Source organism: Genypterus blacodes, unplaced genomic scaffold, assembly GCF_046128005.1.
Source record: "Genypterus blacodes isolate CSIRO-AG114 ecotype Tasmania unplaced genomic scaffold, CSIRO-AGI_Gbla_v1 ptg000110l_1, whole genome shotgun sequence".
In the NCBI taxonomy this organism is placed as follows: domain Eukaryota; kingdom Metazoa; phylum Chordata; class Actinopteri; order Ophidiiformes; family Ophidiidae; genus Genypterus; species Genypterus blacodes.
Genome location: NW_027466914.1, coordinates 35,628 through 63,376, shown reverse-complemented (window position 1 = coordinate 63,376; position 27,749 = coordinate 35,628). Strand labels below are relative to the sequence as shown.

General features: G+C 48.4%; 1 protein-coding gene across 1 annotated transcript in view; it reads left to right on the top strand.

Annotated features, from left to right (window-relative positions):
- Nucleotides 1–3,382: 3,382 nt before the first annotated feature.
- LOC143009079 (disks large-associated protein 1-like) overlaps nt 3,383–27,749 on the top strand; it is a gene marked incomplete at its 3' end in the record, with an annotated part of 59,989 nt that continues 35,622 nt past the window's right edge. The window contains exons 1-2 of the mRNA XM_076161087.1: nt 3,383–3,677; nt 25,437–25,526. The remainder of the gene's footprint in view (nt 3,678–25,436; nt 25,527–27,749) is intronic.

Here is a 27,749-nt window from a genome sequence, read left to right as displayed (position 1 = left end):
CGGACGCCATCGGTATTTTTAGTTCTTCTTCTAGTGTTTGGAAGAGCTGCGGAGGACACAGAAGCACGATCAAGCTCGGACGATCTAAATACTGTACGTGCATATTTGGAGAGTGAGTAAGTCATACAGCATGTTACTCATTCTGCCCACGAGCTCGTCTGTTGGTTGAGTAGAGGCAGATCAGTGCATCAACACTCCTAATGAATTGTAATTTTCTCAAGATAAAAGATGTGGAACATTAACCGAACAATTACTAAACACCATAATGTTTGAGTTCCTCCTCAGCCTCTAACACCAGCATGCATAACTCATAAAACATAAACCCCTGCACTCAAATGCTGCAGGAGTAATGGAAACACCCACGCACAATCAAAAGGAGATGATGAGAAATGAAACGCTGATGTACACGCGTCACTTTTTACGACTGGAATTAATTTGCTTTCAAGACAAAGAGGCCTGAATTAGATTAAGCGGGAAAGCAATAGAGTCTGCTGGGGAACAAGAAAGGCTTGTAGCCGCCCCTCTGGGCCGCTTCACGAGCATCGATCGGGCAGAGCATGGTGGGAATGAACCAGCGCCCTGATCTCATCCTGCCACGCCCCCACAGCTGAGACGTGTCAATTTAATTTAATTTAATTTAATTTTATTTAATTTTACAGTTTTACATAGTTAGACACATCCAAACATTTAATTTGTCATTGTTTTAATCCAGTTTTTCCATTAATATCTGTACAAACACAGGCAGCTTGTTTTCATCTTTGACAGCTTCTGCCCTTCATCTTCCTGATCATTAATCCATCATTTTACACACTTAATTCAATTTCTAGATGTATTTATTAAGCTTCACACTGTCACCAGGCTTTCACTTGCTGTGGCAGCTTCAATAGAATTATTAATGATGCAGAATGTTTAATAATTTACACGAATGTGGGTCGGGGTTCTGTCTGCATTTCAATTTGAGTCATCAAATAGATTGCAATGTAATTATAAACCACAATATTACTCAGCTGATATGATCAATAATATGTATAGAAAGTAAAAGAAGTATTAAGTAGAACAAAAAGACACACGTTAAAACACATATCAGGAATTTTAAAGTAATATAATATGATGCTACTGCCTTTTGTTTTAATTCTTCCCAATTTATCTTTATGGATTTCCGGACAAAATATCAGCCTAACAGTTACTTTGCTTTCATATGTTTCCTGCCTCCTCCTTCATTATGAATTATTGATAAAAAGCAGGCTGTTGCACGCTGAACCAGAGTGAGAGGTAAAACACGGAGCGGATCCTGCTACACACTGGCTCCACTCCAGTACCTCACTGTACAGCAAGACTAATGTCCTCTGGAATGGAACAAGCGCACATTAATTACCAATTTGCCATTACACCCTTTTTTAGAATTGTCTCACTTATTACATTTGTTACAACGTCATCATTTTCTATTCATTGATTTAAAGGATTTAAAGGACTATCAGTGTTTCTCAGGTCAGTCAGTCATAGTCGTTCCCGTCGGTGTGTTTGCTGGCACCCTGGATGTTCTGTACTTGTGATTTCCTGATGCAAACGACATCACACATTGCCCGAATGAATTCACGTCCCCTTCGCCACACTCACACATAAACCTGCCAATCCTTATACATTTTTACAGTATAAACAAACCAAACGGCAGCGTCCGAACTCCTGCCTATTAACCGCAGGGAGCTGTTGTCCTGTTGCTCTGCGAGGACAGCTGGGTGAAGATTTACTGCAGTCACCCTGAGCTTCACGGTGACAATTTAGTTTCCCCACTAGAAGAATCAGTCAAGCATACTGGGATCAGGCAGGATCGGGTCATTACTCAACCAGCCAGAGAGAGAGAGAGAGAGAGACAGAGAGAGAGAGAGAGGGTGAAAGTGAAAGGGTGAGAAAAAAATCTAATTAAGTTTGATTCACACGAGCGCCGGCTGACAGGAGGGGATTGTTTACATTCATTTCACCTTCGTTCATTCATACTGGGGACATTCTTCCTCTTCCTTTTTTGCATATTGTGCAAGCGTAGCCCCTCACGTTTCTCTCTCTCTCTCCTTCTCTCTCTGTTTCCCCCTCTCACTCTTCCTGCGGTGTGTTTTGTCACGGGGGAATATTGATTGCACCGACACTTTCAGCCTCTATTGATGGACTGCCACCAATAAATAGTTGATTGCCGGTTGATGAAAAGGCCTGGGGACACAGTAAATCCAGTAATAACCTCACAATACAGACATTTTCCAACCCGAATCCGACCTTTTACTGTACATACTGTACACTCGTCCTCTCTAAACCAACCTGCAATACGCTCTAATCACATCGCAGCAGCCCCACGGCGTGTTCACCCCTCGTCGCTGCTGTTGCCAGGGTTATGCCACTGAAGTATGTAACCTTGTTATTAAATCCAGGCAGCCTGTTTCTACTGAGCGGAGGCAGAACGGCTTTGCTGCTTGGTCTCTCACAGAGCAAAGTGGCCTCCGGTTCTTCATTAGTCTTGCTGCTAGAGATAAGGAGGGATGGCAGAAGTCTGTGCTGAACGCCGGCGTGTAAGACGTCGATACAGAAACGACACGTTGGGGTGATAGTTCCTCCTTGCTGTTGTAGCCAAACATGCGTGAAGGATCTCAGTCTCCATTACACCCATCATTCCTCATTATGTCTAAATGATCAATCATTAGACTGTTAAAGGAGCGACATGAAGATTAAACTGCTTTAACCTGAAGACAAATGTGGATTACAGATTACGTCACTCCTTCAGTGAATGAGACAAAAAGGCTTTGGCTTTAGGGGGAAACGTTCTCCTATGAGAAGCGAACGACTTGTAGATTGCCCTGAATGTTCACAAACCAAACAATCCCAACAGTCAGACGGGGATTTGTAGCACGTTGTAATAACTTCATTCTAATTAACGATCACATTGAATTGGACGATCAAAGTGCCGACACTGCATGAAGTAACGGCGAGAGTAAATCTGGATTTGGTGCCATAATTGGTTTTCGGCCACTAGGGGAGGAAAAAGAAATCACCAAAATAAGATGACAGACGTGAGGCCCTGAGCTCTCCCTGTGTTTACACGCATGATGTAACCATGTGTACATGTAGGGAAGCAACAGAACTCCATGATTTGCAACGAATATTGGATTAGGAGGAAAGAAAAGCAGGCAGAGTTGACGTTTATCTGCCTAAATGCATCAATTTTGGACCTCACGCACACACACACATGCACACACACGCACACACACACACACACACACACACACACACACACAGCTCACAAATTGCCCGCCCCCCCTAAAAAAAATGGAAGACTGGATCGGTGCGAATCCCAAACCCCTCAGACTCCATGCCGGACTTTGCGAGCGGCCGCTCTCATGTGAAGGCTCCGTGTTTCATGCGTCCAGTCCGGTGATTCCTCCGCAGCCCGCAGACGGAGAGATACAGGAAAAGACTCAACACACAGCAAACCCGGGACCTCTCGTCTGAACCCGTGTGTGTGTGTGTGTGTGTGAGAGAGAGAGAAGGAGTGTGTGTCTCTGTGTGTGATCCTATCTGACTCCTGCACGTCTTGAGAAGCCAAACACCAAACATCCATTTGTGTCGCACTGTGAGGATTTACGCTCTGGGGCTGAATTGTTCGGAGGATCCTTGGAGCTTCAGCGGTGTCAAAGGTAAATGCGCCAATTGTTTCCTTCCTTTCATTCATTCTGCTTCATCACATCAACTTGGCGTCAATTAACAATCGCTGCTTGTCTGTTGACAAAACGCGGCCACTTTGTTGTTTTAATGTCTCTTTTGCCGTCACGCTGCTTTTTTTTTTTTTGCGTGATTATAGCGTAAGAAAAGCTCCTCTGCGCACTCGTTTTACCGCAAAATTCGCAAGTTTCTGAGGAAATCTGGACAGAAATGACATTTTGTGTTTTAGTTTTTGGTAAAAGTTGTTACGACATTTTTAACGCTGGACGGTCACTTTCACCGATGCGCGAGCGGTAATGAGGCAATGATAACACGAGCAATATCAACCTCTGAACGTGTGTGTGTGTGTGGGTGGTTGGTTAACCCGGCCACATCCTCCATTATTGCCTTGTAGCTTGCAGACACTCCACTGATTGGTCGTGGTGGCCACACACAAACACACGTACACACACACTAACATACACACACACACACACACCTCCAGCACATCCATCATCTCTGGCCGTGTCAGGGGTTCGTCCAGATTGCTTTGCTGTTGTGTGGGCAGATGTGATTCCAGCTGTGTGAACCCTTCTTTAGCCCAAGCATGGATCCAGCAGCATCGTGTGTGTGTGTGTGTGTGTGTGTGTGTGTGTGTGTATATATATATGAGTGTCACTCTCACTCCAGATGCAGCATGAATGATCCACTTCACTCATGTAAACGCCCAAACTGATCTGTTACCGGAGTAACACAGCGCTAACGGCCCTCACGGTGTAGATGGAAATGATAGGTTATTTGAAAACACTCACTGTGATTATTGCTCTGTGTGTGTGTGTGTGTGTGTGTGTGTGTGTGTGTGTGTGTGTGTGTGTGTGTGGAGGGCTGTTGAACTGATTGGCAATGAGGATATTGTTCCTCGGCTCCTTGTTGGGAGTCGGAGCAACGTCGAGGAATGACAGGCAGGATCTAGGCCAAGAGGTCAGGCTACACAAGCAGCATGCAAAACAGTACACACACACACACACACACACACAAATGGGCTTTACCGAAGCTGCAGAAGCGGCGCGTGCGATGTGTTTTCCATTTTTGCTGACTGCAAGTGAAGTCTTATCAGCCGGCCTTCCTGCGGTGCTGCTGTCACTTCCTAAAGCCGCAAACGTGCTCGCTTCCCTTCTTAGAGACTTGGACCCCACAACCCCCGTGCACGTGCTCCCACCCACGCCCCCTCTCTACCCCCTCTCCCCGAATCAAACACGCTCTGCATATCGCTGGCATCGGCACAGTGGAAGCGTCGTGGGAGCTCAGGGTGCAGACGGAGCGACGGTGCGATCGTTAGCTGCCTCTTCCTCTCTGCCTGTTGCCAGATAACGACTGGGCCCTCACACTGAACCTTCAACTGTGCTGCACCCCTGGGTGGCCTGGGTGCTGCCTGAGAGTATGAAGGTCGCTCTCAGAGGGAGATGAGGCCTGTTGAATTTTTAAATCTCTATTATTTTTGGCGGCTGAGGCTCATTCTGCTGTGTAACCATGCAGGACTCTGATTGTTAGAGGGATGTGATTGCAGTTCTCTGGACAGAAACACAGACGTCTTATCTTCCAATGTTTATGGACGATTATGAAATCGACTCCTGTCTCCGTCCCCGGGTTCAGATGGAGACCAGAATGTCCTCAAAATCAAGGATGGAACCTCTCAGCCAACAGACAGAGGCGAACACACACACACTCTGATGTGCTGTTGATCCGGGCTACGCTCTGGTTTCTCTCTCTCTCTCTCTCTCTCTCTCTCTCTCTCTCTCTCTCTCTCTCTCTCTCTCTCTCTCTCTCTCTCTCTCTCTCTCTCTCTCTCTCTCTCTCTCTCTCTCTCTCTCTCTCTCTCTCTCTCTCTCTCTCTCTCTCTCTCTCTCTCTCTCTCTCTCTCTCTCTCTCTCTCTCTCTCTCTCTCTCTCTCTCTCTCTCTCTCTCTCTCTCTCCCTCGTCTCTTCCAGCACTCCTGTAGTCGTCCGTCGCCCTGCACGCTTAGCTGCTCGTATAGGGACTCTGTACTGTCAGCCGCCCACTCTAACTTCTTCAGTTTCCCCTTCTGTGCCTCCATCTTCTTGGCTCTTCCCCCCTTACATGCTGGCGGAACAATCCAGCAGAGAGCGGAGAGCGTTATCTGTGTGTGTGTTCCAGCCCGAGCTGCTTGGAGAGAGCTTGAACTTTCATCCAACTGCAATAAAAAAGCCTGTATTCCCCGAAGACCGCATGTGCTCATGATGAGCAACAATCTCACACACACACACACGCTCTCACACACACTCCGCTCACCACTATATTGGCTAATCCCTCTCCTCTGAGATTATCTGTCTTTTGAGGAGTTTCCTGATGAAAGAAAATCATGTTTCTGCTCTTTGGGGTTTATCTTTTGTCCGCCTCGCCGTGTTTGCTGTGAAATAATCTCATCTCAGTTTGTCCAAAAATCTTCATTTCATAACTCTAAGCCGGCGGGCTGATGGGCGGTCGGCAGCGGCAGGCGAAGCGCGTCAGAGCGAGCGAACAAGCAGAGTCGCCGCTGAGGGATTTGTGTGCGTGCAGCAGCAGCTTTTAAGTCCAACGTCTGGCGGGCAGCGTTTGTTTGGCGCTACAGAAGGCGTTGCTGACAGTGAGAAGGAAGTCTGCTCCAGCCTGCGGGTCCTCGCTGTTCACGCACAAAGACGTCCCAATGTGTGCGTGTGTGTCCGTCTCATCCCTCTCATACTTCTATCTCAGGCGCGTGTGTCTTCTTTCTTTGGCGCTTGGTGGTCCGGCGTGGTCCGTTTGTCCACGTGCGAGGCCATTAACGCCGCGGCACGCTCCAGCGCCGTAACCCGCTCTTTATCTGCCTTTCACTCGAATCTAGGCCGGCCATTTGTACATGCGAAGACGGCAGCGTGGACCCGCGTCTGCCAGGAGACAATGTGTGAAACCTAGTGGGAGAGAGAGATAGAGAGAGATGGAGAGAGAGAGAGAGAAAGGAAGGTATGTTTGTGTGCCTCCTGGCTGTTTGAACACCGGCTGTGAAAGGCCTCTGCTACTGTTGGGTAACGTAATCCACCAGGGAGGCCGTCAGCCTTCAGCCTCCAGCCTCCAGCCTCACACCGCATTATCTCACCCCCCTCGCCCGTCTCTCAGCCCGGGGACGTACAGCGGCTCGCCCTGCACGCATCAGACCAGAACTCTGCCGGCGTGTTTAAACAGTCGCACGCTTCTGATGTGGGAGAGGAGCTGAATGGAGAGATACGGCCACGCAAACGCCGGGGGGAACTCTCACTGGATCGTTTAAATGAAGTATTGAGATCTGTGTGTCTGTGTGTGTGTGTGTGTGTGTGTGTGTGTGGTCACCTGAAGGCACAAAGCCGAGTCCATTGCGTCTGGAAGTAGATGATCTGCGGTGTAACGGTGTCTCACATTGGATTATGGGCAGACAAACGCTCCACTATCACATTGCTGGAAATCTAATAACTATAAACGTTATCCCAGCATGCACCGGGCAAGAGGCGGGGCTACAACCTGCATAGCTGGTGCCGATAGCTAACAGATCTCCAACCTTTTTCACGGGCAATCGTCCCAAATTCCAAATACTCTTGACTATCAGCTGTCGTCAGGATTCTCACTGCTGCCAAACGCTTTTTATGCGTTTTTATTTCTCCCTGTGAAAGGTTCAAACTTCGTCTGACTCACACTTTAATATTTAATGTGTGTGAACAGCCACTCGGCTGAATGAGCGACCCTGACTGCCTCCGCTGTGCCCATCCCGCATGTGTGTGTGGGCAGCAGACGTTCTGCTCTGATTGCTAAGCCACTTTATACTTTAACATCACAGTGTGTATCTGTGTCACACTCAATCATCATGATGTTTGTGTTTATAGAGTTTAATCACACACATCACTCCTGGTCTAATCTATGAGCTGGGACGCAGCGTGTACACACACAGCAAAGAAAAACATGCAGAATGGAGGAGATGGAAGGATCAGTTAAGCATACAGAAGCTGCGGTGGAGCGATGATGATGATGATGGCTTCGTTTGAAGAAGAATATTTACCGTCGCGATCCTCGGCACGCTGAGCCGTGATGGAACAGAATTCTTGGAACAGACTCTTCCCGTCTAGGTTCTGTTCTGTTATCACCCCAGCATGTGTGTGTCCTCTTCCATGATGTCAGGATGAATTATGTGCGACGGATGATGATGTATCGCCGCCGTCGTCAAACCTTCGCCACCACCAGAATGGATGATGAGCTCGACAGGGAAAAGGCCACAACTCGTGTCGTCCTACTTAACCTGGACGAGGGAAAGGTGTCGCGTCCCGTAACGACAAATTATCCTGACATTCTCACTTTTCCGTAGAGCAATAAGGTCAGAGCCAGACGACCCCCGACAGGAAGACGCCTCGTTATATCAGATTTCAATTAGGAGCCGTTTTGGATTAATGAATGTGTTGAAGTATTCATTTGGATTAATGGGCAGATTTGGAAACGATGAGGAATGAGAGAAGCGATGAAGACGTCGACGGCTACTTATTATCTGTTGTCAGCCAATCAGAGTTCAATGCAATCCAGGTAGAAGAAGGAGCAGTGAGTAAACATGCATCCATCTGAAACGACAAAATTGGTAATAATCGGAAATCGAGGGAAACAAATACAACAAATTCCTTAAAACAAACTCCTACATTGAAATCCTATATTCTTCGTACTTCAGTGACCCCTGCTGGTCGTCCTTGCGCCTACACGGTGCGTTTAAAGCCCGTTTAGACGAGATAAGCGGCGAAGGTTGAGCTCTAAACGGAATAGAGGAGTCTGTTCGTAAAGCGTCCACCAGTGCGCCGGCTTTAAGTGGCAGCCCGCGAGATGAATGGAGGCGATAAGCGAGAGAGGATCAGTCTGACAAAGGACGTTCTAAAGGAGAGATAATTTGTAATGACGGCCTTTGAGTGATGCCTTCACGTTCTGAATAGAGTCTAATATGGGTTTTTGACTGAGCTCCTCCAAAGGCTGTCGCCGCTCTGTCAGATCAGAGCGAGATACTGGCAGGAAACGTGACCCCCGCCCGAGACTTCCTGCGTTCTGATCCCGGTACCTTGGCGGGCTGAGGCCTGAGTGTCATCGGCGCACTTGAGAGCTTCTTCTTCTGCGTTGTCGTGGTTTGAGCGAGCCGGCTGCCAATCCTCCCCCAGTAAACCCTGCAGCCATCTTCCCCGCGGCGAAACACTGAAGTACCCGCACAGTCCTTGTCGTCTCCCTTCGGCTGCGAGAGCGTAATTGACTCCCGAGTGTGTGGGGAGTTGCAGTGTTAGTGGTTTCCCTGTGTGTGGGTGTGTGTGTGTGTGTGTACGGTTAGGATCTGCCAGATTAAATTGGATCAGCTGAATTTTAATTGAATTACAGCATCGGGCACGTGCGGGGACGAGGCCGGATCACTTGTAAATAAAGGAGGCGGCGGTCCTGATGTAACGGTGGCGCAGGCAGGAGTGAAACACGAGGCCCCCGTGCTGTGGATCGTCCCTGTGAGTGGAGGCAAGGGGCCCGAAAACGCTGCCACATTTCATTTCATGCTCGGCGGAGCGTGGGCCTCAGAGACGGTGACATTTACATGGCCCTCTATACCGCCGCCCGGCCGCCGCAGGCCCAAGGCGCCGGCTAAATCGGGCACAAGGGCCAAAGGACGAGGAGGCAATGCGAGAGGGAGAACGCGTAGGAGGAGGAGGAGGAGAGATGATGAAGCTCGTTAGGAACACAAACTACTGTTCCTATATGTCACCGACCGTATACGCTGCCAGGTTGAGAGGAGCCGGAGCAGACAGAAGTTGCAGGCCGTATGATTTGGTTGCAGCCAATCACGTACCGTTTCCAACAAGTCAGTGTCGCTGCCCTGGAAGCACATGCAGAGAAAAGCGTAGAGAACGAAACAAATCATTCCGTACTGTAACATCCATAACAATCAAGTATCTGAACCCTTGGCCCGTTGCCATGGCGCTTAACGTGTGTGTCTGTGTGTGTGTGTGTAACCAGCTTTTCCAGGGATTATCTGCTCTTGAGGACTAACTGGTCACCTGTTAACTAAAGGTCACCGGCGGTGGTTTGAATGCTAGTTAACTCCACGCCGTGACCCGGACACAGCCGCTCTAATCTGCTCTGTAATCTGATTGGCTCTACACCTCCGAGAGCCTCAGCCTGCAGACGAAAGATCAGGCCAGAGTGAACCCTTTTAAATGTTTCCCTGCCGCTTTAAACATATTCAAATAAGCTCCAGAAAGGTTGTAAAGGCAACGGCGGTTTGCTGTCTGTCACAGTTCCATGTTGGCCGGTGATTCCAGCTGTCGGAGTATAAATTGGCCCCACAGTCAGTTTGGCTCCAGGCGTGCTTCCATTTTGCTTTTATTTTTTTTTTCCTTTTGCTTTTGTTTTGGTTCCAATAGCTCTCGTGTTTTCCCTCCCAGGTGCGCCAAAACCAAAGAGCTCACATCCGTCACTGCGCGGCGACACCAGAGCACGTTTCACTGAGAAAGCTCGCCGAGTTCTGAGCGGCAGCCACAGGAACGCCAACAATTAGATGTGATTACGTTTGTCAAGGAAATTAAGGATAATTAAGATTTTGGGTTTTGATTTCTCAGTATTTGTTGCCGGCGGAGACCTCGCTGATTTCAAATCGTCTATATGAAACGTGTTCAGCAGTCAGATTCAGGAGTTCAGAGAGGAAGCCTGTCAACGTGAGAAAGCCCGAATGGCAAATTAGGACTCACACTGATGAAGAGGCTGTCATACATACATACACCCACACACACATAAGTCATCCATCATCTTTGTTTACTCCAAAGTCACGTTTGATCTGAGCTTGATTTTCCGAGATTTCCATTTGTGAGACTCTGTAGGTCTGTAGGTGGTGAATGAAATCTGTTGTCTCCCACACACACACACACACACACACTCATTCAAACGCTGTAATCAATCGTTTCTGAGTCCTGAGGTGTGTGTGTTTGCTTCGTGTGATGATCTGACGAGACTTGCGAAGGAGTGAATATGAGCCAGACTGCAGGGTTACTGCTGTATGGGCAGATGTCGAGGGGGCAGAGGCAGATGGACGGCATGACGACGGCGGCGGCCTTGAGAGGCGGTGGAGGTCAAGTTTGAGGTCGCCCGTAGCGCGGAGAATCGACCCGGGCGGCCGCGCTGACGAGCCTTCACTTATCGAGGCAACGCAAAGTGGATAATCTGGTTACGCCGCTTCCTAACTCAGCATAATGAGGTGGTAACAAAGTTATGGAATCGTTGGCGAGCATGTGTCTCAGCAGGACGGCGAGGGAAAACTAGCTGAGGGAGTGACAGATGGCGACTGTGTGCACGTGTGCGGGCGCGTGTGTGTGTGTGTGTGAATGAGTGAATGCTTGCTGCTGCTGCTGCTTATGTTGTTTATGAACAGAAAATGCTGCATTGAAGTCCCTGAACGCAAACAGATCTATGTCAAATGTCCTGACATCATTTTCCATCTATGCCATTTGAAATCATTTACCTTTGATTCAGCTTCCCTAGATTTAAAGTGGATTTAAGGTGGATTAATACACGTGATACAATAACTCAAATGGAACTAAACCGGATGTCGTGTTTGTATTAATTCAGGGATTATCTGTGGGCTTATAGGAACGATCATTTGTCAAATGAATTCAGTACGGATCACAGAGACTACAGGCAGATAAATTAACTGTTATGAGGCGTTGCTCTAACGTGCCTCCGTCCTCACACGGCGGGCCGAGAGCAAGAGTCTGTAAAACGACGGAGAGGCGGCAAATAAACGCTTCTCCTTGTGCGGCGCTTTTAAGTTCGGTTGTAAATCACGCCGTGGCATGTTGGCTGCAGGATGGGAGGAAGAGGAGGAGGAGGAGGAGAGGGGGGAGGGGCGGACACTGTTACAAAGCCAAAACACGGGCGATGCCAAGGTGGCAGGCGAGGAAGAGGAGGAGGAGGATGAGTGTGTTATCTAATCTAAAAATTTGTATACATATTAGCCAAAATGAATTCATGTAACAATAACAACATGAGTCCGACTTAAGCGGTTGCAGCAGGGGGCGCTATGCTGATCAAACTCTACCTTAGTGACGAGCTTGGAGAGGATTTCTCTGCTGCCAACTGAGTGACGACGAATATTGTCCAGTTTCCAATTTTCCACCTGCGGGTTGGGGGTGTGGATGAATGAATCAGCAGATTGTCCCGTCTGCGCCTCGTCTTGATTTTCGGCCTCCTCTCTCTTCCCGACCTCGACGCTGCTCGCTCCTTCCTTTCGTGGCGGCGTCAGATTTATCGGGGATTTCATTTGCGGCGAAGGGGGGGGGAAAAGGTCAGGAGCGGCCGGGCGAGGTCTTTGCACACATGTGTGAGAGAGAGAGAGAGACGGAGGGAGGGAGAGGCGGAGAGAGGGGAGGGAAAGTGAGAGACAGATTTCTTTACTAATTTAGGACAAAATGGACAAACAGCTGGAGGACAGGCATCATTGTGACCCCGCCGGCTGAGGGGTTGGCTTCTCTTCTTCTTGATGGTCACTATCACCCACTCAGCCAGTCACCCACTCAGCCAATCACCCACTTAGCCAGTCAACCACTCGGGCCTTCTCAGGAAGGTGCCATTTTTAGTTTAGATAATCTAGATGAAAGTGATAAATGTGCTTTTGGAGTGAATTCAGAATAGCGGATTACAGCGAGAGAGAGAGAGAGAGAAAGAGAGACGGGGACTTCAGCACCATGGACAGCTCTATGTCTTCAACGTTTCACTCTACTTCATCTGTTCTCTCTCCCTCTCTTACACAGATATACACACACACTCACACACAAGGTCAGCACCATACAGTATGTAAATTCACAGGTTGTGAATGTGGCGGCGGGGATGACAAATCCCTGACGGGCGAGCAAACACACGTCGTCTGTCGGCTGCTGAAGGAGCCGAGTCTGATTTTAGATCTTTCATTCTATTTCGCAGAGCAAACACAGGAAGTGGAGCAATCGAATAATCTAAACACACGCCTGAGCCACGATTCAAATATAGACGCGTGTGTGTGTGTGTGTGTGTGTGTGTGTGTGTGTCCGTTATCAGTTAATGGCATCGCCCCATTTGGAGTCAGATCTATCAGAAGCTCTCATACCTTTGTTGTTTAATTAGCGAGTGTTGGAGGAGAGGTTGCTTTTGTGTTTAGGTTCATCCCAAATGCTTCCTGTGCTGCTGGGTGCTCAGCCAGTTAAAGCCTTGGCATCAAAAGCATGAAATTCAGGCATCTGTGAGGACGCCCAAATATCTGTGGCAGCACTGGCATCGGGAGAAATGAGAGGCATGAGCATAGGCAGCAGGAAACGGCTCAGTCAGGGTCAGAGCAGAGCCAGAGCAGCTCCGCAGAGCCAGAGCAGAGCCAGAGCAGCTCCACAGAGCCAGAGCAGAACCAGAGCAGCTCCACAGGGTTTTAATTATCTGAGCTTTCATGTGGAATTTGACCTAAAACTTGTGTGACTCTCACCCTCTGAAGTTTTAATTAATACCAACAGTGGTTCTCTCATCACATCTGTGAACAACGGTAACTTTACAAAATGAGGCAAAGATGAGGAAACCTGAGTAAATGTAGAATTCCAGTACAATTCATTTTAATATTATAGACTCCACACATTTCAATTCAATTTATTATATTTAAATATGACAGAAATTCATATGGATGTTGTCCTTCACCTTGTTATCATATAGGAAAGAGTCACAGCAGGAGGCAGCACCTGGGTCACACTGAGTCACGATTCCACGTTGTTCGCGTGTGAAATGCGGTGCAGGGTCTTCTTCTCGGCGAGTCTTTCCGCTGGAGACGCATCGGAGCACGTGTGACTGTTTGAGCTCGCTGGCTCTGCAGAAGAAGAACAGATGTTCCACACGTGTTGACAGGCACGCGACGAGCCAAGCTCTCTCCCAGGCACAGTGTTCAGCCGTGACCTCGCTCCATGATTCTCTGTGAAGCGAGGAAGCTTTGTGTTATAGCAGAACTTTTTTTTTTGGGCCTTGAAATGCATACACACACACACAGAGCAACTCTTTACCCTCTTACTTTCTCCTGCCACACAATGAATCACGATGACAGTGACTGCTCATCCCGCCGGCTGCCTCCTCATCTACTCTGGCCCAGATTTCAGATTACACAAATGACATCACCGCTTTGTGTTTATGTGTGTAATGAGGAGAGTGTGTGTGTGTGTGTGTGCGGCGGGGGTCACCAAACAGACGCATTTCCCTCGCTCGTCTGACGCTTTTCCGCTTTTAGGTGCAGACCTTAATGGACAAAATGTGCCGGTATGTGACTCATTATACAATGAGACGTTTTAATTACATTCAGTCTCTGTAATTGAAACACACACGCCGCTGCTCTACACACACACACACAATTAATCCATTAGTCATTTACATTGAGCTTAACAGGAAAAGTGAGGCTTTGTGGTTTGCTATATGAATCATCACAAAGCCAGTTTGATCAGGTAAAGGTTTGGATTTAGTTTAGCACAAATTCTTGAAATGGATTCCGTTTACGTTTGAGCTTTTAATTAAGCTTCTTGCTCGCCGCCGCAGATTAATTACAGCTGCTTTGTTTTCCCATGACATTTGTTTGTTGTTTCGGCAAATGAGCACCTTTACACGTGGAGGAAGTATTAATAATAATTAGCTCCAAAAAATGAACCATATATAAGTTTTTCTTTCTTTCCTCTGACCTGTGGAAAGTTGGCCTAAAGCAATATGGCCGCTGTAATAGGAGAGCTCAGAATCAATGTGTCTATTGATTTATACGCAGGCCCAATACAAACTAGACCACACGGTAGTGATGTGTCAACATCCTCTGATTGCCCCAAAGCAAACGTCAATACGAATGATTAACAGACTGCAGTGTAGGTGTGTGTGTGTGTGTGTGTGTGTGTGAGAGAGGGATGGTAGGTGTGTTACAGTTTGTGCTACAAAAGCTCTGCTGCTGCTGCTTGATGTTGTTGTTGTTGTTGTTGTTGTGTCTCTACATCCCATCTACATCATTGCTGCTCCCTCACTTCCTACCAAGTACGTTTGATACATTCTGTGCCAATCGGTGTAATATTATTGTTCGGAAATGTGTTTGTTTGATCCGCAAGCGTCCGGACGTCCACATGTGTGGTAGACGTGGTGGTACACGTGTTTCCCCTCCTCTTCATTCTGCTCCAGTCAGGTGTTTGTGCTCCTCTGTGCTCTGGTGTGAATCAGGCCCTGTTTTTGTTGTTGAGTCGTTTACATGCTGGCCGTGTTTGTGTTCAGGCGGTCATTATGCTCGCCCGAGTGTGTTCCTGTACATATTTACAGTGCCGGATGTTTGTGCGTGGGCGTGCAGGCATCGTTTGCGCCTGATTTAGCTCGGCACGGCTCTCGCTGTCTAAGGCAGCAGCAGCGTGGCGGTGGGGGAGGGGGAGTGTGGGGAGTGTAGGGGGAAGGGAGGGAGGGAGAGAGTGAGTCTTGGAGACTTGGCACGGCCGCCGGCGTGGCCTCACAATCAACCAGAAGCTCCTCAGGTGGTGACGCAGAGTTTCCCGGCCTGTGACGGAGAGTAAACGCCTCCTCGTGGTCGTGACGTCGTAATGGAATAATATTGGAAAGCTGTCATAACATCTAAATTAAACTCAAATGTTTCACTTTTAGTTGCCAGATTCCAATGCAAATGAACTTGTTGAGTGTTTTCTTCATCAATATTAACGATGACATTGATAGAAGTGAGACATCAAATCTATCCTGCACTTCTAAATATTAATTATCACATCACATCATATAATCAATCAGTGTGTACCGCGTTAGGATGCATCAATCTAGAGAAAGAGAGAGGGCTCTGTGTGTGTGTGTGTGTGTGTGTGTGTGTGTGTGTGTGTGTGTGTGTGTGTGTGTGTGTGTGTGTGTGTGTGTGTGTGTGTGTGTGTGTGTGTGTGTGTGTGTGTGTGTGTGTGTGTGTGTGTGTGTGTGTGTGTGTGTGTGTGTGTGTGTGTGTGTGTGTGTGTGTGTGTGTGTGTGTGTGTGTGTGTGTGTGTGGCGTTGCGTCTAAGCCTTATTTTCTCCAGCATGTGTAATCCCCTTATTGCTCCTATGATAGGCCAACTACCTCCACCTCAGATTAGCCGAGGCTGAGATCAAGGAGTCTTCTTTCCAATATGTAGGCCAACAGAGGATCAGTTACTCAAATGTTACAAATTGTGTGTTTATGACCTTCATCTTCGAGTCACATCATGGACACAGCATGGGCAGTGAAGCCTCAGGTCATCCAGGTCATAGTTCAAGGTGGAGGTTGTCACAGATGCACTGGGTTCCCGACCCACATGATAAGAGAAGCTGCTGGTTACGTGTTGATGTCCTCTTTAGTGTGTTGGTGTCCACTCCTCGGCTCAGATGGAACATCTCACACTCACGTAAGCACCTGTAGCGTGTTCATGCTCGCCTTCGCTGCCATAAGCCTCCACGTTATGAAAAAGGAAGGAATCCATATCATCACGCCGACCGTTCCATCGATCTGTCTGATGAGTTTCTCTCCGCTTCTTACATAAGAGTGATGGGATCCCCCCCCCGCTGCATTAATAATATAACTCACAGTCTGTTGTGGACAATTACACACTACATAACGAGTTAATGGTAGATGTGTGCGCGTGCTGATTTAACGACTTCATACGCGCCGCATGTGCCCGGCGCCTAGAGAGGAAGCTACTGTCAGACAGATGGAAGGACGACTAAATGAAAGCTTCATATATCTTTGCTCGTATCTCTGCGACCGTCTGTGTGTGTGCGTGCGTGCGTGTGTGTTTGTTATGTATCAGATTAGCAGGTATGTGGAAACACTGGTGTGTGCTGTGAATGAGAACAGGGAGGGATCGGAGCTTATTGGAGCATTAACGATAATGTACCGTTGCAATGTAAGTGTTGCAAACTCATTTCCCACGTCTCCTTGCATATCTTAAAATCCATCATTACGCCCGATGCAATATCGCCGAAACACATTACAAGTGAGTGTTTTAGCAGCAATAGACACTTTTAGCAGGTGGATTATACACCTGTGCTTCACTCACAATTTAAATCTCAATCCTTAACCATAAAATCAGCTTTTATAGTGGGCGGTGTGAAATTGCGGAGAAGGGATCCGGATCAGGCGCGGCTACGCTCAGCACGTTTCCTCCAAGTCAAAGTGGGAGATGAAAGGTACGGCGCGTGCGTGATACGCGCCGGAACATGCCGCCCGAGGGCGTACACGCATTTGTGCAGAGTAGCGAGAAAATTATGCAAATGGTTATGTAAGGTGATCTTGCATAAGGATGGCGGCTCGTCACTACGGGAGGATGGATTTATTGATGCACATGCTTCATCTTTACGCCCCTTTTATCCTCCAAAAGTTGCTTTGTATTAAGTCATTTACCATCATTATACTTTTATCTGCAGTTCTGTAACAAAACCTTTTCTCCGGGTTGCCTTGACCTTCTTCACCTCCTTACTTTTCAAAACTAATAATGATCTTGTGCTTTATGTTTTATTCCCCTATTATTATACAGCAGCACTTTTAGTCCATTCCACCGGGGCGGATGAAGACGAAAAATGGTGTGTGTAGGTGTGTGTGCGTGTGTGTGTGTGTGTGTGTATAGGGTTTTTTACACTCACAGAATGTTTGAGGCTATTAATTAAAAGTCGTGTTAGGTTCAAGTCTTGATGAATGTAATATGTAGCCTGAGGCGGCGTCGTGTTTCGTGCCTGGCAGTTGTTCAGCGATGAAGAGAAATGGGACGCACTCTATATTGGTATTTGGTATACAATGGGACGCAGCCAAACTGAGCTTTTTAGTCGCAGCAGTCCGTGGAGAGAACGCAAATCTGCAGCCTCTCATCGATTCTTCTGTCATTGTGATATTTGGTTTGTTGTCAGGGGTCCATTGTTCCAAATGACAGCAGGTCCGAACCCAAACAATGCACTAAATATATACAGAAACACATCAATAATGGCCGACGCGATTGTGCCAAATGCATTGTAAACGTATCCCCATGTTTTATGCAGCCAGTCGCTGATGCTGGTGTCGGCTTTTATGGCGCTATGTGACTGCACCGGCGGCGGAGTCAAGCGTGTTTCAGCTTTAAAGGTTAATTCTGTGTGATGAGGGAGAGATCGACTCTGTAACCAGCAGGCCGTTGGAGAAACAATGAGGGTTCAGCGTCGGAACGTTTCCCTCGTCTGACATTTCTACTTTATTAAACCGTCTGCAGCCAGCAGAAGCGGCGGCGGCGCAGGAAGTCGCCTCTGAGAAATGCGATCACATGCAACGCAGCGCTCCAATCTGGGCCTCGCACAAAATAACTGCATGTGTGTATGAGTTTGAGATTAGTGTGTTTTTTCGCATTTCTGCCCTGGTGACACCTAGAGAAGAAATGTCTGTGAGCACCCGAGGGTCCGGTCCATCCCTCGCTATATTTCCCTCCACGCTTAATCAAACTATTCGTACTATTCAGACCATTTTAAATCGGTTTATTCAGGGTGTGAGCGTGCATTTCCTCCACTTCAATGATGTCAACATGTTGTGTATTTGCAGAGCAGCAGAATCCCATCAGCTCTGTCCATGTAGCTTACTCACATTTTTGACTTGTATAGCTGTTTGTTCTCGATTAATCGAGTATAATTGACTAATCGATTTTCAAAAAAGCAGCGAATGCAGGGACGGCATGTGATCGCATGCTACTGGACTTTCATCTCGCTGTAAAGATTCCTATGGACACACACACACACACTCTCAGAGTATGTACTTATGCATGTATAGATTACTTGATTAATAATCAGCAGATCAATCAGCTGCGTTATCCGCCTGATTCATCTTGCGTTCATTCAAATTAAGATGGTAGACAGTCAGGATTATTAATAAATCTGGATTTAATACAACGGCGTGACCTCATGATGCATTCGTCTCGCGTCTCCAACTTGTCCAAGTCGCCACCTGTCTCTCTCTCCCTCTCGCTCTCTCTCTCTCCATCTCCATCCTCTCCCCACGAGGCTCTGACAGTGTGTGTCATGATAGATTCCGCTCAGTAATGGGATATCTTCGTCCTTCACTTTGGCTGATTTGTGCCAGCCTTCTTAATCTTTGTCTTTCTCTCTCCCCCCCCCCCCCCCCGGCCTTTCAACGTCTTCTTCTTCTTCTTCTTCTTCTCCTACTACGAGCTGTAGTAAATAAATATTGACTGATGATCTAACTCGGCACATGTTGGAATATTCTAATCTAAATGGTGAAGTAATGTAAATGTTAGGCCAAAGTCAGATCTCATTTTATTGGTGATGATTGGGTTTAATCTCCTCATTCCAACAGTAAAGTGAAAGGAAGTCTGCAGCATTATACAACCAGCTCACACACCCTACATGATAACATCTACCACACTATGAGCTCTATTTGGGGGGGGGGGGGGGGGGTGGGACATGTGTGTGTGTGTGTGCATATGTGGTCTCTATCTCATCCTTTTCATCATTGTCAGGCTTCGAGCTTCATCTTCCCCTTCTGTTGTGGAGCTCTGGGGGGATGAGACGTCACATAGAAGCTCCTTACGCCTGACCCGCTATCTCTATCTATCTACCAATCTTCTCTGTTAAAAGGAAAAAACACAAATTCCACCACTTCCCTTCAATCAATCCCTTCACAGTGAGATCGCAGCAAGAAATTGAATTAGGTCTCGGGCGTTGAACCGCCGTTTCCTAATTGGCACAGGATTAGCTGCCATTGATTGGGACTTGATTGGAGTCCCGAGCTTGTGTTTCCTCTTAATCAGTGTGCACGCCCTTTTCTTGAACCAGCATTTGCATACGCTCTTCCCTTCCCTTCACCCCCCCTGCCAGTCATTCACCGCCCCATGGCAACCTTATGGATTTGCATGAAAACCAGCAGCCTGCACTGAGCTGCAGGGTGCTGCTGCTTTCACTATCACCGCTTCTGCTCCAGCTTCTGTTTCTTCTGCCGCCGCAGCACACAAACTGTAGTCGCCCGCCACGTTAATCAGATTTCCGTTTTGCCGATATTACTACGGTATCTCGGTACTCTGTAGCAAAGGCTGATGCATCGGCGGGTCTTGAAAATTGCCCCCGCGGTTACAGCAAATCGCCTGATAGATCACAGCCGTTATTCTGACTGAGCAGTAGAGAGCGATGGAGTGAGAGGAGGGAGATGGAGAGAGATTGTCTCGAGGGGGGGCGAAGGAGAGCGGAAGACAGAAAGTAGACAGATTATGCATGAGAGAGAACAAAAGAGGAGGGGAGCGGGGAAAAGATCACAAATAAGGTAGCGGGCGCGATATAGCATGAAAGAGAAGAGATAAGAGGAGGAGAGACGTTTATGAATGGAGAGGTGGAGAGGGACGCGAGTGATGGAACAAGCTGAGCTACATGGGACTCATATTTTACTGTAGTTAAGCTACAGCTAAGCTACTCTCTCAAAAAAGGAATCAGCTTAACTACTCTTACAGCACATTGTCTGGATGTGTTTGTAAAGATAACATCTCCCATAGGACCAAGCCAGGTGTCCAGGATGAGTGATGCATGCTGGGATATGCTTCAGGGACTTGCTGCGCCTGTGGGGGTGTGTTTGAGTGTGTGTGTGTATGTGTTTTGCATCAAGTTTAGTTGTTAACAGTGCCAGTACACTTTCCACAGACGCCCTCTGGCCTGACAAGTAGCAGTGTAGCTTATGGGGGAAAGAAAAAAGCTACATTGGTTTAGAAGTAGCTGGAAAAAGAGTAGCTTAGTTAGTAGCTTCACCATTTGCTGTTAGCTATTAATCTCCAGCCCTATTTACTAAACTAACAAAAGTTTTCTAAGCTTCTATCTCCAGTAGTTTTGCAGTTTCAGCCTCTTTCCAGGACCGTGTGGGCGTGTCAACACAATGACCTGACAGCTTGTACTCAGGATTCTATGTATATCCCGCAATGTTCCGTCTGGTTCAGTTAAATATAACGCCAATCAAAAAGCCTGATTACTGGAGAGCGCCTGTGCGGGCATACAGGCGTGCGGCCGTGCGGGGCCCCTTATTTCCCCGCCGCCATTGACCACTTGTTGTTTCTCCTGGAGACCAGAGCGAGCGTGAGGAGCAGAGTGGAGGAGGAGTGGAGCGGTGGAAAGGTCCATCTGTGGACTCAGGCGTCCTGTGCGGGCGATCGTGTAGAGACGGCTCTTATATAGATATCACATTTGTATTCACATCACTCTGCGGCCCGGTCAGACAGAATGCACCATATGTCTGCTTTACTCTGCTACATCCACAGCACGGGCGTCCTCGCTCGCTGGCAGGCCCGACGCTCATATGCGATTGTTTTGGCTGACTGCTAATGCATTCTGGGACGGATGCCGTGACTTATGCTAATGCCGGGCAGACAGCGGCGTGGGGAGGGACAAGTGTGCGACATCAGATCTGTTTTTTTTGCTCCCTCTATCCTTTACAAACACTATCATTTGGCCGGGATGAGAGTGAAACCAATACGGGCTCTTTTGATCCGGCTGAATAACGCCGCAACCGGCCAAATAACCAGCATGCTGCTGCTGCTTTTCTCTTTCTATTGTTCGCCGGCAGGATGGCAAGGGGGGCAGGGAGGTCGCACATCCTTTCAACGCCCCCCCCCGCCCCCCTTCTCCCCCGCCAGCCGAACGCGGTGGACAACAGCAACAAAAACGCTAGAAAGTGACTTCTTTGTCTCTTTGCCAACATCTGAAAATTGGCGGTATCGGAATTGATTTTTCCCAGCTTGTGCCTTTGAACCTGAATGCACCGCTCTGACTTTTCAGATTGATCCGTAGCTCGTAGTGTTGCTCCGGATCAGAACTGATAACAGGATGATTACGGGTTTCTATTCTTTTATCATAAAGAATAACAGATTTAATTTTTTGAATCGATCCTTAAACATCAACAGAACTCTCTAAAGGAACGAGACCAAATAATCCTCTGGTTCCACCTCATTCAACCTACTTTCCTCTGCTCACACACACACACATAGCTGTCATGAGTGTGTGTGTCACGTGGGTGTGTTTGTGTGTGTGTGAATTCATTAAGCGTGCCCTTTGGAAGTCTAACCTGCCAGGTGGGGCGCCGTCAACCCCCCTCGCCTCTCCAATCACGCCCTGCATTTCAATTGCAAATACTGTACACACACAAAACACACACACAGGTGGAAGTACACACACGCATGATGAAACACACTCACACATACACACTGCTCAACTTTGTTTCTCAGCCGTGCAGCGAGTAGAGCAGAGCGTTGTCTGTCTCTCTGTCTCTCTCTCTCGCCCTCAGGCTTACAGATGGGTTCAACCTGTCTGTCTGCTCGTTGAGACACACCAGATGTTTTCTGGGTAACCTCCGGACTCATCGTCTTCGTCGTCTTCATCTTTTACGCCGTAGTAGCTAATTTGAGAATGCGGCCTCTGCCTGCTCTCCCTGTTAGTTTAATCAGCGCCTCGCTCCAAATCTGGACTCATCTTCATCACACGTTTCCCAATCAGGCTCTTTTAGATGAGATTCTGCAAGTTCAGGTTTTTGGCATCGACGTCTGCGCTCGCCGTTATCCATTATGTATCACGGCGCTCAGGCTCCCGTGATTACTGGGGGAGTTGGTTGCCTGATAGGAACGCTCAGGTCAGGGTGGACCGAGGCTCAGACTCATCGCTTCTCCAGCAATTATCATCCAAAGCGACCTGAGACAGACCTACTGACTCATCGCCAGTTTCTGTGGGTGTGTGTGTGTGTGTTGTGGGGGGGGGATGATGGAGGCTCTTGTGGACTGGCAGAGTTCAATCTAAATCCTCCTCTTTCCCGTCAATAATTCTCTGCTTTTTCACAGCCGCTCTAATCCTCTTTCTGATGTGACTCACCTATTTATCACCGGCACCAAACGATCACGACAAAGTGTGTGCGTGCGCATGTTCGTCCGCCTGCACCGATCTCCATCTTCAGATAGATTTAAGTCCTGGCCTGTGTGTGTGTGTGTTTCTCTGTGTGTGTTTCTTCTGGATAAGGAGAGAAGAAGCATCATCACATCTCCCTATTGATGACGCGACTTTTCCCGCTCCACATATTCCGTCTTTATCCCCCAAAATAAGCCCTCTCGCATCGCGGTCGAGGGTCGCCCCGGCCTGAAAGCTCCCCCGCCTTCGTCGCCGCACCGTCGCCGCTGACGTTTGGAATAAGAGCTTTTGGTGTAATGGATAACAGAGAGGACATTATGCATCGTGCTGGCCGGGCGGTGCGGTCTGCTAGTCCCGCTGCTGCTGATGCTGCTGACTCAGTGCGAGCGGCGCCGCGGGCCACGGGGGGGGGTTTGATGCAGCAGGGGGCCGCGGGTTGATCCACGGGCACGTCTTCATCTGCCAAGGCTTCAAAGCGGAACCCTGACAAAGTCTAAATTGCCCCCACCGCAGGTCAAACCTCATCCGCTATGCATCTCCTCCCTCGCTGTTTGAGCCCTTAGAGGTCCACGCACACGGACCGGCTCTTTTCCTGTACGGCGGTTTCTTCTTCTTCGTCTTCTTTCTATTCGTTGACAGCAGCGATGCCTTACCCTCGTTTGGGCAAAACTCATTTCTCTCCCCCGTCCCCCCTCCCCTCCTCCCCCCTCCCTTCCATTGTTTACACCATCCCTCTCCCTGTTATCGCTCTTCCTCCTCCTCCTCCTCCTCTGCCTCGTTTGCATACAAGGTCACAGTCGTTTCCCCTTTTGCCAGACCTCTTTTCTCTCCTTTTTTTTTTTCTCCCCGGTCTTTCTATTTTCTGTGCCGCTGATGAATTATTCAGTTCCGCTCTCTGTGAATATGAGAGCCACAGTTGACTTTACAGGAAGAAGCCGGGCGGCGATGGGGGCAGTGCGGGGGGGCACAGGGTTGGGGGGGCAGTGCGGGGCTCCATGACACCGTAAATCGCTCCGTTTCATTCAAACAACAAGAATAGGAGGCAGTGGCTCAGTGGGTAGTGCTTCCGCTTGGGAACCGGAGGGTCGCTGGTTCGAGCCCCTGCCGAGGTGCCCCTGAGCAAGGCACCGAACCCTCAATTGCTCCCCCCTCTGCGAAGGGTGGTAATGTAATGTAAGTCGCTTTGGATAAAAGCGTCAGCCAAATGATCGTAATGTAATGTAATGTAATGTAATGAATATTTACTCACACTGAGAGACGACGGCAAAACACTCAACTGTCTGTCGACGCGTTTGTGAAAATACGCCGCCGGGGCAAACGACACTTGTAGCGGCGCGCCAACGTTTTGTGTCTTGATTCATTCGTTTATGTTTACGCCTCCGCCAAGCCCCCCCCCCCCCCCCCCGCCCCCCCCCCTCGCTTCCACCGCCCCATCTGTTCCCTGTACCCGTGTTGAAGTGATGTGTGTGTTTTGTGCCCCAGCAGAGTGTGAAATTGAAATCGTCTCCCACAGAGGTGCGATGATTGACGGAGAGCGGCGGCCAGCACACGTGAGATGAGACGCTTCATCCTGCCTGTCGTCGCTCTACACTGAAGCCATTTAGCACTTTTCACAGTAATAAAAGCTATAAATCATAATTGAATCCTGATATAATTACTCCAGGAACGAAATCTGAAATCCTAAACCGCAATTTGATTATTTTTAATGCTTGTTACTTCAATGAATATAGGAATATGACCATGGGAGCCTCGTTAGCAGAGACTTAAGATGATCAAAACTTCAGATCTCTTCCATTATAAAGCGTTTCCACATCCAGCTAAAGGAAAATCTGGCTGCTAATGGACTAATTAGGGACGATGGAGCTCCAAAACCAAACTCAACCGAAGTTTTTAAGCTAAGAAACTAAATATTAGCACGCGGCAGCGATCCGTCTCCTAGGTAACATCAAGAATTCTATAAATCTTGAAAGCTTTTGTGGCTTTTACCGTTTTGTTCTTCCCTGCTTGTCGTATTTTAAGGAGCCTTTGGAGTATCGGTGTCCTCTCTGTCCTGTGTGAGTGTGTGTGTGTGTGTGTGTCCCCCACCTGCCGAGCATTGGACAGACCTTCATCTGCTTCTTGCCCCCACGCTGAACTACCCCCCTCCTCTCCCTCCCTGCCTCTTCCTCCTCCTCCTCATCCTCCTCGTGGGATCCAGGCTGCTGGACTCTTCCTCCCGCAGCAGAGAGATGAAGGTGCAGGTGTTAGGTGGTTACAGGGCGCCATCCTGTCTCTAGGAATAAGGATTTGTCTTTGCGTCTCAGTGAAAATCCTCAGCGTGTTGCCGTGCCTCAGCCGTGACGGGCGGCGGTGGCGGCGGCGTGCTGGTGATCGTCTTAGCAAAGTCGTTCCCGTAGAAACAAAGGCCCGGTTTCATGCGGCCTCTCAGCTCCTGGAGGATTTCAGACTTGAGGAGCACAAACAGGCTCAACATGAAGTATTTCCTCATCTGGTCTCTTCTTCTTGCCAGGAACAAATTCGGCACACATCCCCTCCCTCAAACTCTGCTTCCCAAAAGGCCGCTGGATCAAAGCGGGATGTTGGCTGGCCGCCGCTGTGATTTCTATTTTTTTTCCCCACAATAAAACAGCAGTTCCTCACTGAATATGCACACACACACTCACACACACACACACATGAGCACTTCGAATGCCTTTTAAAGATCAATTTGATTTCTGCCATTCCACCTTAAATGCAAGGCAGAGGTGAGCGTGGGGGAGCGTCGGCGGGGCGTTGATGTGTGTCGACAAACACTCATACACGGATTGTGTCTTTGCTCTCTTCAGGGGAGGAAGATGAGCAAGTGGCGAGGACGAGGAGGCCGGACTTAAGCCAGCGAGAGAGGAGAGGATGCCGAAGAGGAGACAGTAAAGAAGGTGAGTTACACTTTCCATTACGCTGTTTGTCCCCGGCCGGATCGTTGCGGAGCTGCGGCCGATAGATTCTTCAGGCTCCTGCTACTTTTATTGATCAGTGAACGCCGATCACACCAAGGTTATATGCTGCATAAATACAGATCTGACACAGGCGGGAAGAGATGCCAGCGATTTGACAAAATGTAGTAACATAATTGTATTGGAGTCTGAACCTATGACCTCATGGAGAGCAGCCGGGTCCTGACCTCCTAAACTCCAAAAACATAAACAAATGGTTAAATCTTATAAAATCGTCTCTGTATCGCTGTTAGTTTCCTCTGGAATGGGATCATTATTCCCACCAGCAAGGTCCTGCTTCCAGAAATTCAACTTTGACCTTTTGAACGGAGCCTCCTTTGTGTCGGCCCCGCCCCTTTTTACCTCCCTGACTCCCTTCACGGACGTTTGACGGCGAATCATCAAAGGGTATGAAAATAGGATGGAGGTTTCAGACAGGCTGTCAGGTTTCCCTGCTCGTGTGTGTGTGAGTCAGTGTGTGTGTGTGTGTGTGTGTCAGGGTGAGTGGTGATGGAGCAGATGGCAGCAGTGAGATAAACACTTTTAAAGCTGAGCCGAAATTCTCGACGTTCTCCCGTGAAACAAACACTGCGGGCTCGTCCTTTTCGTCGTCTAGCAGTTTTGGGCGGTGTGTGTTTATGGAGATTAGGCAGTGAGAAAGTGAGCAAGTGTGTGTGTGTGTGTGTGTGTGTGTGTTAAGAGGGGCCCGGATCAGGATGAGGTAACGCTCGGGCCAGTGGGAGGGGAACCAAGGCGCCGGTGTTGGCAGAACAGAGATGACACCTGCGGAAACGGGAGGGAAAGAAGAAGAAGAATTGTGATGAGGGATACAGAGAGAGGAGAAAGGAAAGAGGGGGAAGTGTGAACAGACGAGAGGGAAGGAGGTCTGACGAGTGACTGGACGGCCAGCTGGACATCACATCTGCTACTGACCAAGTGGAAAAGTGCGAGTTACTCACGCTTGAGTCAGATTAACGCCGAGCTCATTTACGGACGAGCGGCGGTCACGGCGGCCGATCCCGTCCAGCAGGTTGGCGTGAGACATCACAAAGCGCCTGCTGGTACCAAACCAGTGTTATGTGTATGTATTCTAATTAAAGTGTTGTTTAAGTTGTCGTCACCAAACCGCCCTCGGCAGGTCGACCCAAACTCTTTAACTCCTCATTAACTTTGATTAAATCCCTTTCCTTTGTCCTACCTGGTTTGACCTTAACTTTAACGTTAACCATCATCCGTGTTATTTACCGTCACGTATGCGGCGCTCCAGATTGTTCTCCTCTGCCTCCCCCGGAGCAAATTATGAAATGGCGAGCTAATTGAACTCGCTCGCCGTGCCGCACATTTCACGCTTGGTTTGTTTTTTTTCCCCGACGAATCGACCGTTTCGCCCTTGAAAGCTTTTTGTTTCTAATTCCTAAAGCTTAGAAATGTGCAGCGGAGGAAAGAAGGATTCACGTTCACGCCCCGCAAACAACACACGCCTCCGTTAAGTCACGTTACAATTATGTCAGTGTAATTAGCGGCGGTGAAACGACACGCGAGAGGCAACAACACAGCGGCCACATTAACAGCAATGAAGTCATTACCAGAAGATTAGAAACAATATTGCTGCTCGTGTGTCTATAAAGATGCAAAATGCTCTTCTTCAAACCCAGCAGAGACACTTACTGACTTTAAAAACGCAAAAGACTTCCAATTACATTCTTATTCACTGGGGAAAGGATGTTGGGGTGTTTTCTGTGCTTGAAAAGTTTGTGAATAAACAGAATATAAAGGGGAAGAAGGAGCGGGGGAGAGGCGGTCTTCCAATAAGACACGCCCCCCGTAGCCGACCTTCGATGGAGCCTTCTGGATGACTTTTCTCTAATCTTGTTGAGACGTTATGGGATCATTGCGGAACATGGCGTGTTCGGGTTTTCATATGCAGACGTATTGATTAGTTTGGCCTCGGGCGCAGGAACGACGCGTCAAAGTGTAAAGTCTTTCTGATTGGTCGGTGAGAATCACTCACACACGCACACAGGCGAGTTAATGAGGCCTTGATCCGATCCCTCGCTGTACTTCCTGCGATTACCGCGGCGACCGGGCATGCCAGCGGTAAAAAATGGCTGCCGGATTTCTGCTGAGGGAAACGCTCTCGTGGTAATCCTTCAATTTAGATACGGC